Below are 20,753 nucleotides of genomic sequence, written 5' to 3'. Positions count from 1 at the left end.
TCTGGGGAGCTATGAATCCCATTCTAATTAATTGCTCACACCAGACTTCTATTGCACAGAATACACCATGCCTTTGATTCTGAGTTGTTCTCCTAAAGCTAGAGATATTCTTCGTCTAGGATCAAATAACACTTACCTGACATATGCCCTATGTCTGCACAATGAGTATGCAAGGGAGCCATTTGTCTCTTGAGAAGATAGCTGCTGACTCAGTAGGAGTCCTTTTAATATGGCTTCCTGCTGCTCCTCTGATCAAATGCTGAGAAGAAAGGTTTTTTTTTCCCTATCTATGTGATATGCATCCTCCAAGATTCCTGTCTTCTTGTTCCAGTTCTCTTCATACTTTTTGAATTTTTTTTTAATTTGTTTTCTTTGGTCTCTAGGCAAACATGTGTGACTGCCAGGAAGTCTCTATATAATCTGTAAATCATCTGGTACTATAATATATGTAAACATATGTACATGTAAGAACAGTATAACATAGCATAAAGAGAAGAAGAAAGGGTAGATATTAGGGGATGAAAAAGAACTAAATGCAGGTAATGAACACGAGCTAAGAAAAGATATATTTTATTGGTTTTCTAGATCTAACTTGGTTGTAATTTTTCAGTTTTTTTGGTAGTGGTTAAGTTCATAAAAATGTATTCAATAGTAAAGACATAAAATCCAATGTGAAGCAGGAGAAGTTCATTGAGATCCATAGACTTTGGGTCTAGTTAGTTTAAATACATGATGTTTGGGTTTTTTTTCAGGGTTTTTATACAATAAAGATTATTTTAAAATAGGGAAAGAAATATCTGGTACTATGAATAATTTGAATTTCTCAGATTCCTTCTTTGAGTTAAGCAGTGTTCAAACCTCTGAAGTAGATTCCAGCACTCCCCACTCTGGGACCAGAGCACTTGCCAGGTAAGGCTATCTGGCCCCTTTAACACCACCCCAGGAACAAGATTTGGTATTTCTTTCTGTTCCATTTTTCTATTTTCTTTTTTTTTTTTGGTGATAAATCTAGTTATTTTCCTCTTTTACCCAACCAATAATTCAGCTGCTTTACAACTACCCTTAGTGTATTCTCTGGAGATTCCAACGTCTGCTTGTCTTTCTTAATTTTGAGTAAAGAAGTGATGAAAACAGGGTAAAGCCCTGTTATGAAACAAGAACCCGAAACTGAAATAGAAGTAAATGAAAACCACATGTCAGGGAACTATATGAAGGTTTCTAGTTTGTCCTTTGACATGTAAACAGCTTGAAAGGCATCGCTCCTCTTGTTACTATAAATAGAAGATTCTATTGAGACAAAGTAGTTATTTGAATCAGAATTATCATTGATTCAAAGTATGGAATTATTAAAGTAGTAAATTTAAAATTTATTTAATGTTAAGTAGCCCAATATAAAAGTAAATAGGAAAAGCCAATAGACAATGTCAGCAGAGAAGCTGCATTCTAAAAAAATAATTTAAATTTTACAAATGAAAAGTTACAATTAGGCCGGGCGGTGGTGGCGCACGCCTTTAATCCCAGCACTCGGGAGGCAGAGCCAGGCGGATCTCTGTGAGTTCGAGGCCAGCATGGGCTACCAAGTGAGTCCCAGGAAAGGGGCAAAGCTACACAGAGAAACCCTGTCTCAAAAAACCAAAAAAAAAAAAGTTACAATTATAGAAGTAATACAAAGTAGACCAAATGAACATGAAAGTTCAATGAAAACTTCTAAACTTAAAAAAAAAATGAAACATAAAATAATGGCAAGTATACATAATGACCTCCAAGGATTGATAGTGATTAAGATGAAATATATTTTATATGTAATTATAATAGCAAAGAGAAAGGAGAAAAATAATGCAGCCATGGATCAGAATTGTTCATAAAAACAGTGACCCATTTTTTCCAAAATTAAAGACAGAAGCCACCAAAAGCTATGAGTGCCTAGCTAACAAGAATAACACCCACATATATCATGTGCAATCTTCATAAATCAGACCAAGTAACTGAAGGACTATGGAGTCTTAATGTTTTTTCATATCTCTCAGAATAAACAAAACAGGGATAGCAAAGAGTATTTCATCAAAACCAATGAAAGTAAGGACATTGTGTCGTACAATCTTTAAAGTGTTTTAAAAAATTATAATGGTATACATAGTGTAAAATGTTTCAAGGATGAAGCTGATATAAGAACTTTCTTATGGAAATATAAACAAATAATGCATGTCAAAAAAGTGAAATAAGATGTTGTTTGAATTTAATAACCAGTTAATGTGATTGCAAAAAGAAGAGGGTATAAGCTTCCCTTGGAGCTTTAAAGCAAAATATTAAGATTTTCTTGGTCTTTTAAGTTGAAGGATGTTTTTCTGTTGGATTATGTAAGTATTTACAAAAGTGTCAGGAAATATATTTAAGAAACAGTAAGATACAGATTTCAGACTGGGTATGTCAGCACACCATACTGATTGGGTTTGCAGTCTCTGAAGGTCTTACCTACTTCATGGAGGTTTCTTTAGAATTTTTTCTGGCTTTCCTTGTTTCCTTCTCTGCTTCCTTGCTTCCTTGCTTCCTTGCTTCCTTGCTTCCTTCCTTCCTTCCTTCCTTCCTTCCTTCCTTCCCTTCTTGCTTGCTTCCTTTCTTCCTTATTTAGAAAGCTTATGTAGAGAAGCAATGACTAGAAAGCAGAGCACGTACATTCTTACGTCTCTTGGCTCAGCAGTTTTTGGTTTGTTTGAGAAATCCATATCCTCAGAACCTTACAGGAAAAAAATGATTTTTATTTTATCTATATTTTGGGGATGAGGCACATTACAAGGCTGTAGCTAGAGAATTTCTCTCCAGCTCCCACCAAGTCCTGCCAGTACCCGAGCCCACTTATAAAATAAACACACAGACTTTTACATTATTTAAACTGCTTGGCCATTAGCTCAGGCCTATCATTGTCTAGCTCTTACTCTTATATTTAGCCCATTTCCATTAATCTATACTTGGACACGTGGCTTGTGGCTTACTGGTACCTTATATCTTCCTTGTCCTGGCAGCGGCTCTAGGCAGTCTCTCTCTTCCCTTCCTGTTTCCTCAATTCTCCTCTCTGTTAGTCCCACCTATACTTCCTGTCTGGCTACTGGCCAATCAGTGTTTATATATACAGAGCGATATCCACAGCACAAGGCATGCATATATAGGACAGAGGACAAATTTGGGAAGTCAGTTCTCTCATTATATCCTAAAATGTTTTTTTGAGGACTGAACTCAGGTAATCAGGCTTGCTGGGCACATAGTCATTACACATTGATCTATCTTGCCAGCAATTGAGAAAATATAATTTGGACAATAACCAAAGGAATACTCTTTAAATATTTTCAAGATGTTGCAGGACATATTTCAAAGTCTTAATAGGACTTTCAAGTACTCTAATTCCAGATTTCGGGTTTTTTTTTTAATACTTGGCTAATTACTTGTGGCTTTGAAGTAATTGAATGTATATATTCTGACTAGAAATGTATCTAAAAATGTAAAGTACACATGGGATTTTAAAGAAAAAAAACATGAAAAATGCAGACACATTGAATTTTTAATGTTATTTATATGTTGAAGTGGTGCTGGAATAATGCAAGCTTAATAATCATATTATTAAAAGAAATGCCAACTGAACATCATGTATGTCTTTAGTTCTCAACTGTTGCTTCTTTCAGTCACATGCGTCATATATCTATTTATAATCCCAACACCAAACTCTCCTGACTTCCTGGTGCTAAGTATTGAAATTTGGTAAGGTGAATATTTAACTGAGCTTTCATTGCTAAAATCACTTTTTTACCCCTGGGTTTTATTTCTACTAGAAAATTCAAAAATACCAATAGAGACTCTGTCTTTTAGAAAGTGTTCCATAAATTTGGTTGTGAGAATCCATCATATATATATATATATATATATATATATATATATAATCATTAAGGAAATTAAAAAGTTGATACTAATAAATCTTCCAATCAAGATGTATATCTATTTCTTTATAGCTAGTTAAATTTCTTTCAATATATATATTTACACTACAGAAGTGTTTTATTCTTTCCATCTTGTTTATTCTCAAGGTTTTAATTTGGAACAACTCTAAATTGAGTTATTTTTTGCTTTTTTCACTTTCTAATTGCTTGATGCTGGAATTATTTTGCTTTATTACATTTTAAATACTTGCTGAATTGATTTCTTAATTCTTAGGTCATTTTTCAGAATCTCTGGAATTTGTCATCTAAACAACTATATCATTCTGGAAATAGAAATAAATTATTTCCTTTCACCCGACTTATGTCCTTTATTTCTTTTATTAGCTTCTGTAAGGGCTACAACCTCTGAAACAAAGCTGAAAATGTAATCCAGAATCTTCTTTCAGCATAATTTCAGAAACATAGCATTTCACCATTAATTATGACTTTATCCATTTTGTAAATGTGTTTTTCTCCATTGGGTAAATTGTCAATGTATCTGAAAATAATAATCAAATTAAATGAATTTTAAAATTTCATACATTTTGGATGAATTAATGTACAGACCTGTTTTTTATTTGTAAGATAATACATTATAATTACATTATAATGATTTTTAGACAGTGTTTAATTATATAGCCTAGATTTCCCTCAAACTGTCCATGTAAGCTAGATTGACCTCAAATTGAACTATATAATTCAATCTGAGCACAAACTTTCAATCCTCTTAAGTTAGATTCCTAAGTGTTAGAATTACAGCTATCACACACTACACACAGCTAGATTTTTCAAGTTTAACCGACGATATATTTCTGGTAAAAACCTACTTGCTCATAATATACTATATTTGAATATTCTTTTGGATTAAGTCTACAGATGTTTTCTCCACTATGTTGGCAATTGTTAATAAAATACAGATTTTGAATTAGAGTTTCAAGTAGACTCAAAATAGGTTGGGATGTGACTAATATATTTTGGGAAATATTGGTAATAACATTTGAATGTTTACAAGAGAATTGAAATATTCTCTCAGTATAATTTGAACATCCATTCATAAAGTAGTTCAAAAGACCAACATTACTATTTAGAATTTCTGATTATCAATTTTTCCATATTCATCAATATTATTTTTCAAGAAGTGTATATATTATGTTAGCTATTTATTTTTTGACATCCATGTTCCCTCATCATCTGTTTTTTCATTTCTATTTTTAATTGGAGAGCTACATGGAGTCAACTGGGGATCCTTCTCAGTGCAGTGTATGTTTTTTTTTTTTTATATTATTCCTTATTGCTTTACCATATTTGAGGTGTTTTGGCCATAAGTTCTACCCCTGCTTCTTTCGTTTCTTTCACAGTGCTCAGTTCTTTTTCTATTACCTCACAGGTCCTTGAAACTCTGTGCTTATTTCATCATTTATTTAACATACTAGATAATCCATTTTCACAACATAAAATTTGGTAATTATTTATTTATTTTTAGATTATGAGTACATCCAATTATACTTTAAATTTTCTTTTATTCTGTGTTTCAGTTCTAGAACCTTAAGTTTATTTTTAGAGTGGAAAACATTAATTCCCTTAAATGAATATATATATATATACATACATATATATATATATATATATATATATATATATAAATACATACATACATATATATGTATATATATTTCAAATGACTTCCAATGTGCTATTTTGTCAGTATGTCTTTTGATTAGATTTCCATGCTTGCTAATTCTAATATTGAGAGTATTTTAAGAATGGTATTTCTTTATTGTTTTTCCCTTGAAAATTGAATTAAATATTTCATTTTCCTGTCAAGCAATTTTGGATTGTTTCCTAAGCTTCATGAATTTTAGTTTGTTTGAACTCTGGCTACTATAATATTCCCCTTGACAATATGTTTTGTGTTTGCTTGTTCAAGCAGGTAATGAAAATAGTTTTCAACTTTCATTCAGTGTGTCCTCTTCCAATTTTGTTTCAGTCCTCAAAGACTTTTCCTGTGTGTTTTTGTTTTTGTTCTCTGCGCACATAGCTGAGGAGCGAGCTAAAACATGCACTCATTATATATAAAACCATGCAATACTCTTCTGTAGTTCTGGCTTTTCCTCCATGCTCTTTGGTCATGGAATTGGAGGTATGTGTGAGTTCCAATTCTGCCCAAAAGAAAAAAAAAAGGTTTTTTTTTTTGTTTTTATTTAAATTGGAGAGTAAGCCATTTGCATCACTGCTTCAAAGCACAGCTCCATGACTAAAGCATTCCTTCAGGATAGTCATGAGAAAAGAAAGCAGTTGCACAAATAAACTAATAATAAATAATTCACTCAATTGGCTTACCTATTGAGATTTTGACTCCTATCCATACTCACTTGTTTGCTTTTTCTGTATTTCTCAAAATCTTTGCTAGTTGTCTTTTGTAATTAGTCTAGGATTTTAGGTAAGAACAGCAAGAAATAAGTGCTTTGGTGTATTTACTTCAGTGTAACATTATTGGAAGTTCTACGTACATTTGTACAAAATCAGTACTTCAATATATACTTTTGTGAATACAATCTAGTTATCTTCCATCATCCTAGTCATGGCATGCAAAGCTTAAAGGATAAGGATAATTTTCTACTGAAGATACATGCTCCAATAATGATCATCCTTCTTGTCTCTATGTCACTCAGTTCCCAACTCCTGGTAAAACTGCATTATAGCATGAGAAAGAATTAAGCACTTATTCAGTAAAGGTACAGTTTTAACTTTGTTTTAAGTGGTAAATTGGAGATAACAAATCACTAATTTACCTTTAATATTCCCCTTTAAGTTTTTTTTTTAATTTCAAGAAGATAACATGTGAAAATTTATAGTCTCAATTCTAAGAAAGCATCAGAAACTTTATATATAATAATTAAAATGGAAGGTATGATTTATACAATTTTCCCTCACTAATTTTAAATGACAGTAAGGCATTTCAGTACATATTTTCTATCTTCCTTCATGGAGTTATCCCTAAATGATTTAACCTAAAGAAATATGCAAAAAATAAATAAATAAGCCTGGGAGGTGGTGGCTCACACCTTTAATCCCAGCACTTGCAATGCAGAGCAGGCAGATCTCTGTGAGTTCAAGGCCAGCCTGGTCTACAGAGATAGTTCTAGGAAATCTGGGGTGGTTACACAGAGAAACCCTGCCACAAAAATAAACACAAGAAATTTAATAATAATAATAATAATAATAATAATAATAATAATAATAATGATAATGATAATAATAAATAATAATAATAATAAATAACAGAATTAGGACATACTGTTCAGCATTACTAAATTATCCACTATCTTACAAGGGACTCAAAAACTATATGCAGTTATGCTTATATGGCCACCATCTTCAAAAACTATACCATTTTTCTAGTTCTATATGACTAGTCCACAAACATTGTTGAACTTGTTTCTTATGAATATTGTAGAATTTCTACCACTAAATAAACATTTATCTCTAAATTTTATACATGCATATTTACATTATTCATGCATTTATAAAATTATATAAGAATTAGTTACAATTGCACACAAATATCCAAAGACACCTTTGATTGTTTTTCTCCTGGCTTAATACACACTTTATCTCTCTTATGGTTTTTACTCATCTGAATTTCAAAATAAGCATACAATGATTTTGTGAGAGGATAAAACTGTAGTAGTAAAAATCTTGGTGAAACATATATTTTAACATGAAAATATTCTACACATAACATTTCAAGTAATAATTAAACTAAAAATAAGGGGTTCCTGGAATGTTAGCTCAATAGTAAATAGCATAGGCTGCTTTACCAGAGGATCCAGGTTCAAATCCCCAAATGCACATGACAACTAACAGCCATCTGTAACTCTAGTTCCAATATACCTGATACCCTCTTCTGGACTTTTTGAACATGATGCAAGCACATTGTATACAGACATACATTCAGGCTAAGCACATATACTTCTAAGATAAGCAATTAAAATTTTCTTTTAGTTTTGCTTTTGCTATTTTTTCTCATTGTCCTAAAATAAAAGTCTATGTTTTTTTTTAAATTTTATAATTTAATTTAATTTTACATATCAGCCATGGATTCCCTTGTTCTCCCCCCAACCCCCAGCCTACCCCCCATTTCCATTTCCTCCAGGGCAAGGACTCCCCTGGGGATTAAGCTCAGCCTGGTAGATTCAGTCTAGACAGGTCCAGTCCCCTCCTCCCTTCACCCAGGCTGAGCAAAGTGTCCCTGCGTAGGACCCAGGCTCCAAACAGCCTTCTCATGCACTAAGGACAGGTCCCAGTCCCAGTGCCTGGATGCCTCCCAAACAGTTCAAGCTAATCGACTGTCTCACTTATCCAGAGGGCCTGATCCAGTTGGGGGCTCCTCAGCTATTGGTACACAGTTCATGTGTTTCCACTGGTTTGGCTATTTGTCCCTGTGCTTTCTCCAATCTTGGTCTCAACAATTCTCGCTCATTCAATCCCTCCTCTTTCTCACCGATTGGACTCCTTGAGCTCCTCCTGCGGCCTGGCAGTGGATCTCTGCATCTGCTGCCATCAGTCATTAGATGAGAGTTCTACCACGACAGTTAGGGTGTTTGGCCATCCGATCACCAGATGTGATTCCTAAAGGCAATTGTAAATGCATCTATAATTTTGATAATAATTCTGAAATGATAGTCTAGGGGATCAAAATATTTCATGCTTCAAAGTAAAGCATTGAAGAATTTGCTACCTTACCACTTTACAAGCATTATATTTATCAAACATTGCTATTTGGATGATTATGACTGATGAAATAGTTATTCCAAGGAGAACTTAAGATATTTGCCTTTCATTATAAAAAAATTTAAATGTCACATTATTTTATAAGCTTAAAGATCAATTGCACTATTTCAGAACTGCTTGTGCATTATGCCTGTACTTATGTAGTTAATAAGACAGTTCCTATTTCTGATGCAGATTAACAGAGAACAGTCTCTGTTGTAAGTTCCCAAAATGATTTTTTTTTTTTTTGGTTTTTCGAGACAGGGTTTCTCTGTGTAGCTTTGCGCCTTTCCTGGAACTCACTTGGTAGCCCAGGCTGGCCTCGAACTCACAGAGATCCACTTGGCTCTGCCTCCCGAGTGCTGGGATTAAAGGCGTGCGCCACCACCGCCCGGCTTCCAAAATGATTTTTAAAGATTTATTTTTATTTTATAAGTATGAGCAATTTGTGTGCATGTCTGCATGTGTAATACATGTGTAGCTGGTTTCCATGAAGGCCATTGGAGGGCATTGATCCCCTGGAACTGAAGACTGAAGGAAAAAGTGACTTTTTATGAGATTTGGTAAATTATTATTATTTTGTTTATATTAAACTATTTTTGAACTCTCCACATAAAACATTCTGTAACAATACACATTATAATGAATAGAGAATTTGGATATACTTTGGTGGCTTATCAAAATCAGTCAATGTAAGTGAGGGATCCAAATAAAGCATACTTATGTAGACATAACACTTGTGGGTGATTCTTATATTTAACTTATGTTGTTTAGAAGAGAGCTCCAAGAAAGAAATATTCCAATTACTTATTGACTTTCAAGTTGGTGTAATAAAAAAGAAAAGAATAAATAAATAAATGAATGAATGAAAAAAATCACATTTCAGAAGAGAAGATAAACAATAATATGAATAAAAACTTATAAACAAAATTATTTAATACAATATTATAATTTGTATTCCAAAATATCTATTGCTTACTCATCAAAAATAATACATTCATAAAATACACTTCTAAAAAAAACATTGCTATATACTAATAATGAATAGAGAATTTGGATATACTTTGGTGCCTTATCAAAACATGTTACTATGTAAAATAGAAAATTATCTTTTCACTTTACTTAACCATGTAAGAAATTTTCTGGCACTATACAAGAATGTGTTAACAATTTTCATGTATAGAAATTAGGAGACATATTAGATATTGGAAGAGGATGATTTTGTAGTACACATTGTTTCACCTTGTGTCATACCTTCTCATCAATCTCTGATTTAAGAGTCAACTCTGTTGATCAATTTTATGAGTGTGCATGAAGTGTGTGTGTGTGTGTGCGCTCATTTAAAGACTAGAGGTCAAGGTAGGATCTTCTGTCTCTTTCCACCCTATATTTTGAGACAGGATCTTTCACTTAACTGGAAGTTCACTAGTTAAGTTAAACTGGCTGTCCAATGAGCTCTAGGAATCTTGTCTGTCTATGCTCACCATTGCTAAGATTACATATGCTGCCTCCTCTGACTTTTTGTGGGGATACTTATGATATAAAACCAGGTTCTCAGGCTGGAGAGATGGCTCAGAGGTTAAGAGCACTGACTGCTCTTCCAGAGGTCCTGAGTTCAATTCCCAGCAACCACATGGTGGCTCATAACCATCTGTAATGAGATATGGTGCCCTCTTCTGGTCATACATGCTGTATACAAAATAAATAAATCTTTAAAAAAAAAAAATAAATAAAACCAGGTTCTCAGCCGGGCGGTGATAGCGTACGCCTTTAATCCCAGCACTCGGGAGGCAGAGGCAGGCGGATCTCTGTGAGTTCGAGGCCAGCCTGGGCTACCAAGTGAGTTCCAGGAAAGGCGCAAAGCTACACAGAGAAACCCTGTCTCGAAAAACCAAAAACCAAAAAATAATAAAATAATAATAATAAAAAAATAAAACCAGGTCCTCACATTTTGCATGGCAAATACTTTAGAAATTGAATCATCACTGTAGATGTAACCAATCATCTTATTAAAATAAGAAACCCAGAACCAATGTAAAAGAGAAAGCCGAGAGGTCAGAGCTCAGAGCTAAAATCTTACCTCCTTCAGTGCTCCTAGCTTCCCCGAAAGAGAGCTACTTCCTGTGTGTCTGTCTTTAAATAGTCTTTCTGTTCTGCCTTCTCATTGGTTGTAAACCCAAACACATGACTGCCTCGTCACTGCCTGTAAGTACCGCCCTCCAGGTCTTAAAGGCGTATGTTTCCAATGCTGGCTGTATCCCTGAACACACAGAAATCTACCTAACTCTTCTAACCACCACACTCTTGATATGGTTCTAATAGCTCTGACCCCAGGGCAACTTTATTAACATACAATTAAAATCACATTTCAGTACAAATAAAATACCACCATACATTGCTCTAGCCCCCGCTGATCTATTTCCATGCCCATGTCATAATGTTTAGCCTAAAGCATGCATTTTCCCATTGACAAGTTTCAATGAAAATGTAGGTCTCAAATATACACCACTTATTCTGAAACAAATGCTGCATAGCATTTCAGAGGAGTCTGAGAACGAAGAAGCCAAGACTGAGGATGAACTTGCTCACAGCCATTACCATTTCAATAAAGTATCATTTACTGATTTGACATTTTTACACAAATATTGTTTTCACTATTCTGATTTTCCTGATTAATAAAATTAGCACAAGCTTCATATAGTGGTTGGCCAGTGTCTGGCTCTGTATTTACACTAATAGCAAATAGATATGCTTTCACTTATAACTATTTAAGTATAATTGATTTTGAAAGACTTTGATGAAAACCGTGCCTCTAATCTGATGCAGGGACAGTTATAGAAATTGCTTAAAGGAAGCAAATTAGTTATGTATCTTTTGTAGATCATTTGGTATATTGTAATAAAGTGTAATATATATATATAATGTAAGATTATATATAATTTCAGAAAAAAATAGAGATTTCTATTATACATATATGCATATATATGTATTATACATAATTCATATGTACTTCTCTATTTTGTTTTCTGTTACTTTGACAATACACTGACCCAAAGAAACATGAGGAGGAAAATATTTGCTTCAATTAGAAGTATAGTCCATCATCAATGTAAGCCAAGGCAGAAACTCACATAGGAACCTGAAAGCAAGAACTGAGACAGAGACAATGAAGAAATGGTGCTTACTAGATTGCTTCCAATATTGTTTTCTGCTGGTTTCTTTATAGAGCTCGGGCCTTACTGACCACTCTTAGCAAAGTCCTCCTCTAGCAATTAGCAATAAAAAAAATGGCTCATTGGCTAAATCTGATCGGCACAATTTCTCAGTTTATCCTCCCTCTTCACAGGTATTTCAATTTGGGAGTCAAGATTAGCCAACACACATAATATAGTCATTATATGAGTTGGAAATAACTAAAAATAATCTAAAACACAAAACATTATTGATAAATTAGGGTATAGTCATAAATTTAGTCATACTCATCATTTGAAATGATTGAACTAGTGATACAATTATAAATCTGAACTCTCATTTACAATGCTAAGTTTAAAACATATTACAGTAATACACAGAGATTATTGTGCACAGAAAAGTTAAAGCATTCAAAACATGCTGTTGGTGGCTAGGGTCACAAACAAATGCACTGAAATATGAAGAAAGATATGTGAGTAGTAATAACCAAGTTTTAGTGACTATCTCTAAGGACAAGCAATGTGACAAGCTGAGAAAATACACAGAAATTTTATATTACAAAACTTGATCTGCTCACTTGAGTTGCATAAATAAGAACATTTCTTGTATTCCTATTTATGCTTTTATTTATGGGCTTAAGCTGTTTGAGAAACTATTTCAAAAAGAAATAACACACAGTATAAAGAAAATCATTATGTAAATGTGCCTTAAAAAACTCTGTAGTCAATATATTTCTGTCACTTTGGTTGAATTTTTTCCCAATTTCTGTTTTCTTTTAGCTTTATACTTTTAGAAATGTCTTCTAGGCAATAGATCTTTGATAGCAACTGATTAAGAAATACTTTGTTCTTTCTCATTTCTCCATCTGTAGTAATAGATATCACTGTGACTCAAAAAAAATTTCACCCCATACCATATCTATTTTCAACACAAAGTACCAGGCCAGCCAGATGCTGGCTATTTGCTTTTCACCAAATCGTGTGTTACAATTATTTGCACTGTGAGTTTGTGAGTCACAACTTCCTAGGTAGATAAACACCGGGTATTGTCAGATGTAAGCTTTTTACAGAAAATAAATCACTAAAGAATGATTATATAAAAAAGCATACCTGACGAAAGGCACATAAAGTGTGTGTGTGTGTGTGTGTGTGTGTGTGTGTGTGTGTGTGTGTGTGTGTAGAAAGAAATGCTAATATTTATGGACCTTCTTTTCTTTCTAACACTGAAGACAAACTTTGCTATTTTGAAAATCACTTAGAAGATCTTCTTAACCCAACATTTTAGTAGAATACTAGATTGTCAGAAAATAAGAACAAACAGTATCTATTATTTTATAAATCTAGAGGGACTTGGTAATCTACAAATTAGGATGGCATCTATTCAACATGAAATACTTTATAGGAGAAAGAACCAAATGCCTTCTACATAAGGATGATAAAGGTACATTCAGAGAAAAAGCCGAGCAGACTGAAACATGTTGTGTGATATCTAGGGTCTGATCAATGTAGCACGGATCTTAAAGAGTCTTATTAATAAAATCAAGCCCAGAGACAATTATTAGGGTTAAAGCTGGAAGATAAGAGAAGCTCAACAAGCCACAAACACCTCACCTCGCCAATTCCTCAACTGATCCTGTTTCCCCAGACTGGAAGCCTCTGAGTCCTCATCCGGAATAATTCTCAGCTGAGCTGCTGCTAAAAGCCTAAAAGCCTAACCAGGCTCCAGTTCCTGGTTCTCATGCCTTATATATCTTTCTTCTTCCTGCCATCATTTCCTGGGTGTGTGTCACCATGCCTGGTTGTTTCCAGTGTGGCTTTGAACTCACTGAGATCCAGACAGATCTCTGCCTTTGGAATGCTAGGATTAAAGATGTATGTGCCACCATGTTCTGGCTTCTGTATCTAGTGGCTGTTCTGTTCTCTGAACACAGATAAGTTTATTAGGATTTGCAATATATTGGGGAACACAATATCACCACAGATCAACATGGTAAACTACCTGCCATCATCTATGGGAGTGCCTCAGTGTATACATGTCTGCATTATGCTTTCTTTAAGTAGAAAGAATACATGACAGATCTGCATGTTTGTTAGATACTAATATTGCTCCTTTCTCAAAGTGAATTCTTCTCCATTCTTTTTCATATGCATATTAATAGTATGTGTAAACGTATTTGTTTTAGTGTGAGTCCACTTCAGTTGACAAGACTTCAAATGTAATCACTATCTACCACATATCCAATTGATTTGTGACATAGAGTTTTCCCAATACACAAAAGCAAGAGGCACTTTAGGAGCAAGAGCAGAATAACTAATGCAAAGAGTTCTCTTTAGACTTCAAAAATAATTATGACATTACAGTTTTATTCCATAGACTATATAATAAAAGAAAGATTAAAACACCTTTTCGGACTGTTCTGTGTAGTGTTAACACCATGACAGCTATTCCCTCTATACTTACTTAGCTGAGCAGAAGTAGATGGGGCACTTCTTGTTGCCATAGAAGCATGATTAACATACTCATACATTTTATCTTGAAAATATATAAGAAAGAAGGCTCAGATTAAATGGGGCTGGAATCCTGGTCTGAAAGTTTTAACTATTTTAATAAGTTCAAATTTGGAGAATTTTTATAACTAAGAGGTTAAATTTTAGAACTAATTCAAAACTTACTCATGGCAGAATCACTGAGGTCTTGAAGGTCACATACAGAACATAAAAATCAATTCCTTCCAGAATAGTGTAACTGGATCTCCACTAGTAAGTTTATCATGTCCTGAGGCCCTGTTGTCAAGGAGTAAAATCACAAAGTACAATAATAAAAACAGATAGTATTATGCCAATACAGTAAATAATTCAGTCCTTTTAAAATTTGTAAACTGTGCTATGATTTTTGATATTTCTTTTACTTTTTATTTTTGCAATTGTAATATAATTATATCGTGCCCTTCCTCCCCTAAAATCATCACATATATGACTGCATGTCCTCTTTCAAATTTGTGGTGTTCATTTTTAATTAATTATTGTGACATGCATATATGTATATTATACATATTCCAAGGTATAAACTCTTCAGTGTGTATATTGTCCCTTGCATGGATGGTTTCATGGCTGTCATTTGATATTGACTGTTTCTCTCACTCTCAGCATCCCTTAGTTTCTTGTACTTCTTTCTGTAGAGTTGAGTGTTAATGGGCTTTCCCCCAATTGACTTTGACATATCTATTGCTGTTGTCTTTTTTTCAGCTCATGTTTAGGTTTAAACGGCCTTCTGGCAACTAAAATATAACCAGTGATCTCTTTCCTAGTTTAGGACAAGTCAGCAGAAGGTTTTTAAAAAATGCTTGAAAGATGGCCTGTACAAAATATAACATTCCTAAACAGTCAAAAACTCAGTTACTTGAGCTTCACTCTTGAGCCTCACTCAAGAAAACCACAATATGGAAGAACTGAAAACAGCTTCATTTAATAAGTTCACTGTTAAAATATATAAGATTTTAAAACAGTCTGAAAAATCTAAAACTGAAATTATACTCTTATATGAGCCTTTTATTCCCAAATCTTGGATTTTAACTAACATATGGTCCAGAAAAATTTATACCAAGGCACCATTGACAATTATACATCGAAAATCATTTCTATTTGCCTTTTGAGGATTCTATAAATTTATGTGCTTTCTACCAGTAACCATTTTTTTTAACTTTTGTTACTAATATTCTATATCTTTCCAAAAATTCTTTGAATATTTCATATATAATGGATATAAGAGCTTTTCTTTTCCACAAAAAGTTAGAGTGAGACTTTGTTAGATGCAACATATACAAAGTAATTAAGTATGCAGAACTTATTCTATTATGCGTATCAATATCTTCCTAGTTTGTTTTTTATAGGATATGTATTACACATTATAGATTCAATTGAGAATAGTTAAACTATCATAGAGAAATACTATGTGATACACTCCAGTGTTGATGTAACCAACCGTCTTATTAAATAAGAAACACAGAAACAATGTAAAAGGGAAAGCCGAGAGGTCAGCGCTCAGAGCTAAAATCTCACCCTTCCGCCTGCGGTGTCCCAGCTTCCCGAAAGAGAGCTACTTCCTTTGTGTAAATCGATTTTCCAGTCATTCTGCCTTCTCATTGGTTGTAAACCCACACATGTGACTGCCTCATCACTGTCTGAATGTACAGCCCCCTAGGTCTTAAAGGCATATATCTCCAATGCTGGCTGTATCCCTGAACACACAGAGATCTATGGGATTAAAGGCGTGTGCCACCACCGCCACACTCTGTCTATGGCTCTAATAGCTCTGACCCCCGGGGCAACTTTATTTATTAACATACAATCAAAATCACATTTCAGTACAATTAGAATACCACCACATTTCCCCTTTTCTATTTTAATAAAAATAAAAAAAGCAAAAGGTTATAACTAACAAAAGAAAAACTATATACAAAAGTACAATAACTATATACAATATATACAAGTAATAAATACCTAAACAGGTATTTGACAAATCAGAGAAAATAATTCCATTATCTATCCTATTTTGGTAAATCCAAGATGTATCTAATTCACTTTCTATCCTAATTAATTTTCAACTATAACTAACTAATCTTCAACCATAACTAACTAATCTTCAACTCCCTCAGAGACCCAAGAAGGGAATAATATTAGCTAACAAAAATAAAAAACAGAAAGTTCATGCAAGCAACTTCCAAAAAATTTTGTGAGTTGACAGAAACAGCCAGCTGTGGATTTGTTCCAGATTAAGATACATCAGGTTTGACCAGCCAAGACCACCTGAAAGGTCTCCGATGACACCATGGCCCAGATGATCCAACATCCAGAGCGGTTTCAAGGCAACTGGTTCACACAATACAGCCTCACGGACTACCCCATAGGCCTAAAATTTTCTTTGCGTCCCCATAAGATACAGCGCCCCCCTCCAGCAGGAAGTAGTAAGAGATGCTACGCCCAAATTCCCAAATATACCAAGCTGGCTTTAGAGGTGGAATTGGCTCACTCCCCCTCTAAACCCAGACATATTGCTTAAAATAATGGTTAAGAGATTCTTGTGTCCCAAATCAGAAGAGCCCTCTGATGTGGGACAGAAAAAAAAAAAAAACAATAATTTTATTTAAAACAGGTTGATTATAAATGTGATCTCTTTCTAAAAAAGAAAAGGGGATATGATATAGATATATAGGAGGATATAGAGATGATAAGATAAAAGGATAGATTAATGAACCTACTTTTAAAGAACAACTTGTTTAAAATGTTTTACATTGGTATAAATTTTAGTTTATTGATACAAACTTGAAGTTAATTTTGTTACACTGTATATATATATATATATATATATATATATATATATATATATATATATTTCTATTCTTGTTTGAGGTATTATGTTTATGTAACTCATTTAAAATTGTAATGGATAATTAAAAATAGATTAATAATTAGTCATCTATGATAATCATATTTGTAGCCATGTTAGTTAAGTCTTCTAGGTATACATAGATATATTTCAGATAGATAGGTAATCTTCAAACACTTCATAGACCTAGAGAATATGGCATTTAAATAACTTAGAATTCTGTTGACGTGAGACACAATTGCTCCTGGCTGCACCAATTTGATCCCGAGAGAATGTTGGGCTTCTAAGACATTTCCATTTGGAAGTTTGTATTCTTGGCACAAAATGGCCTACTGGGCAAAGAACTGCCCTTGCCTTGATGGCTGACAGTACAAATATAATGCTGTCCTTTCTGGACAAGTGGGACACAAGGAAAGCGACCACTGTACTCTGCCAAGACAGGGTAAGATGGTCTCTCAGAATTCCTGCTTCTGAAAATGGTCTGTCAAATACTCTAGGCCTGTAGCCAATTTGAATGCACCAACAATGCTGAGAAACATTAGGTGACTGTCCAGGCTGCCAGCTGTCTTGGTCTACTCTTGCAAGATTCCTGAAAGTTGCTTACATCCATCTACCATTTCTCAGGTACCATTATGTTCCTTCTCAGGTCTTTGATGTGGTTGAAAACTAGATAGTTGTAATTTCCTCAGTTATGACAAAAGATAAGTTAGATATAAAACCTTAAATTCACAAATATAAGATAGATAGGACATCTTCTTTAATATTGTAACTGTAATTCTTGCTCGATAATTGTTTTGTTATATGTAATTTTACCATGTTAAAGTTAAAACCTTACTTTTTTAAAAAAAAAGAAAAAAAGGGGAAATGCTGTGGATATCATTCTATATAAATAAAACACTGATGGCCAGTGACCAGGCAGGAAGTGGGTGGGAAAAGGAGAGAGGAGAATTCTGGAAAGCGGAAGGCTGAGGAGAGACACTGCAGCCACCGCCATGACCAGCAGCATGTGAAGACGCCGGTAAGCCACCAGCCACGTGGCAAGGTATAGATTTATAAAAATGGGTTAATTTAAGATAAAAGAACAGTTAGCAAGAAGCCTGCCATGGCCATACAGTTTATAAGTGATATAAGCGTCTGAGTGATTATTTTATAAGTGGATTGTGGGACTGCAGGCCCTGGGGAACCTGGAGAGAAGCCCTCCAGCTACACTCCAGTTATTGTTAATCTATGTACTAAGAAGAATGAATCAGTTACTAGTTGGTGGAAGCACCTATAATTAACATTTCTTTTAGATTCTTAAGTATTACATTATTTATACTTAATTGTTATACTCTTGGGTGAATATTTTGGAATGATAACTATTTTTCATCATCTTCTATTGTTGTGAAGAGACACCATGATCACAGCAGCTATTATAAAGGAAAGCAGTTAATTGGGGATGGTTTACAGTTTCAGAGGTTTAGTCTATTTTTATCATGGTAGGGAGCATGGCAGCCTGCAGGCAAACCTAGTGCTGGAGAAGGAACTTAAGAGTTCTACATCTGGATCTGTAGCAACAGGAAGAAAAAAGACACTGGGCCAAGGTTGGTCATTGAACCCTCAAAGCCCACCTCTAGTGACATACTTCCTCCAGCAAGGCCATACCTACTACAAGGCCACACCTCCTAATCCTTTCAAATAGTCCAACTCTCTAGTGACCAAGCATTCAAATCAAAGCCTATGGGGGCCATTCTTATTCAAACCATCACACTATATTTCTATTAGTTCTTTATAAAGAGTTATTTCACACATTTTTCTTAACAAATCAGACTTGGTGATATAAGAATAGCTGAGATTCATAAATTTGTTAGGTACTAACAATGTAGGTAGATTATTAACAATATTCAAAGATCCATTATTTATTTATTTACTTATTCGTTTATTTTTTCTTTATTCAGAAAATTTTTATTCATTTTACATACCAACTGCAGATCCCCCTCGATTCCCTCCTCCTGCTCCACCATCAGCCTTCCTCCCTGGCCCTGGTAACCTACCTCCCCATTCCATCCTCCAAAAAGTAGGGCCTCCCATGGGGAGTCAACAAAGCCTGTTAAATTCAGCTGAGGCAGGTTCAAACCCCTCCCACTGCATCAAGGCTGTACAATGTGTCCCATCATAGGTAATAGGGTAAAAAAAGCTAGCTCATGCACTAGGAATAGAACCTGATTCTACTGCCAGGTGGCCCCTTAAGCAGACCAAACTACACACTGTCTTGCTTATGCAGAGGGCTTAATCCAGTCCCATGCAGGCTCCACAGCTGTTGGTCTAAAGTTCATGAGTTTCCACTATCTTGGATTGGTTGTCCATGTGGGTTTCCACATTACGATCTTAATGCCCCATGATCATAGAATCCCTCTTCTCTTTCTATAACCAAACAAACACTTTACTGCTTGTTATGGCCCATGGATCACCCTGAACAATGTAGTGTCAATGAAATGAGAAAAATTCTCCACCTCTAACAGTAATTTTAGAAATGTCCACTAACTGTAGAGTGATATTCATATCAACCAAGATAAAACTATTATGAGCTATTTTTCATGGTTAATTTTATTGAAATGCAGCATAAATTAAATTTGTGCACTTACAAAATACAAAAATATCTTTTCTATTAAATGTGTTTATTGAAAGTCACTGATAATATATTTGTTTACATATACCACTCTAAGCTTAGTATGGTATATAATGCTAAAGAAATAGCCAGAGCAATTTGATATTGAAGAGACATTCTCAATATAGTAAAATTAACATCAAAGCACAAAAATAGAAGTAAAATTAACATCAAAGCACAAAAATAGAAGTAAATATAATTATCCTAATATCCTAACTATATTAATTAAAATTTAGAAGTAACTCAGAATATAAAAAGATCAATTTTGGAAAGTCATATAATTTCTTCACTTATTTCTATAGTGTGAGTATCTGATTCCTTAAAGGCCAAGCTTTCCCTTTCAGTGCATGACAACACAACACCACCTCACTTCATTGTTAGCTTTGTTTAACTTCCATTTTAGCAGAGAGATGATACCTCTGGAGTTAGACTCCCCAATCTATTAGGTAACAAACATCAACTAATGTGAGGAAAGCACGTGTTCATTCTTTTCAGGTGTAGAAATTTTTACCTAGAAATCAGCTAAAGCATGGATAACACATTTCTTGAGAATTCAGAATATTTCTCATTTATCTTATTTACCATATGCCCCAAATGTGACATTTCTACAAGAGTAACAGCAAAAATGAATGATCAAAACTTGTTGCAGAATGTCAGCTGAGGTTCCTTGAAGTGATCACCTTCACTCATTTGCATTATTTGAGCAAGTATTACCTATTTATTCTGGTGAGAATCATGTTGCACTAAGGTATTTTCATGTTTGCCCTAAGAACCTAACATAAACGCACCAC

Source organism: Peromyscus maniculatus, chromosome X (genome assembly GCF_049852395.1).
Source record: "Peromyscus maniculatus bairdii isolate BWxNUB_F1_BW_parent chromosome X, HU_Pman_BW_mat_3.1, whole genome shotgun sequence".
NCBI classification, from domain to species: domain Eukaryota; kingdom Metazoa; phylum Chordata; class Mammalia; order Rodentia; family Cricetidae; genus Peromyscus; species Peromyscus maniculatus.
Note: the sequence above shows the minus strand (reverse complement) of the source record.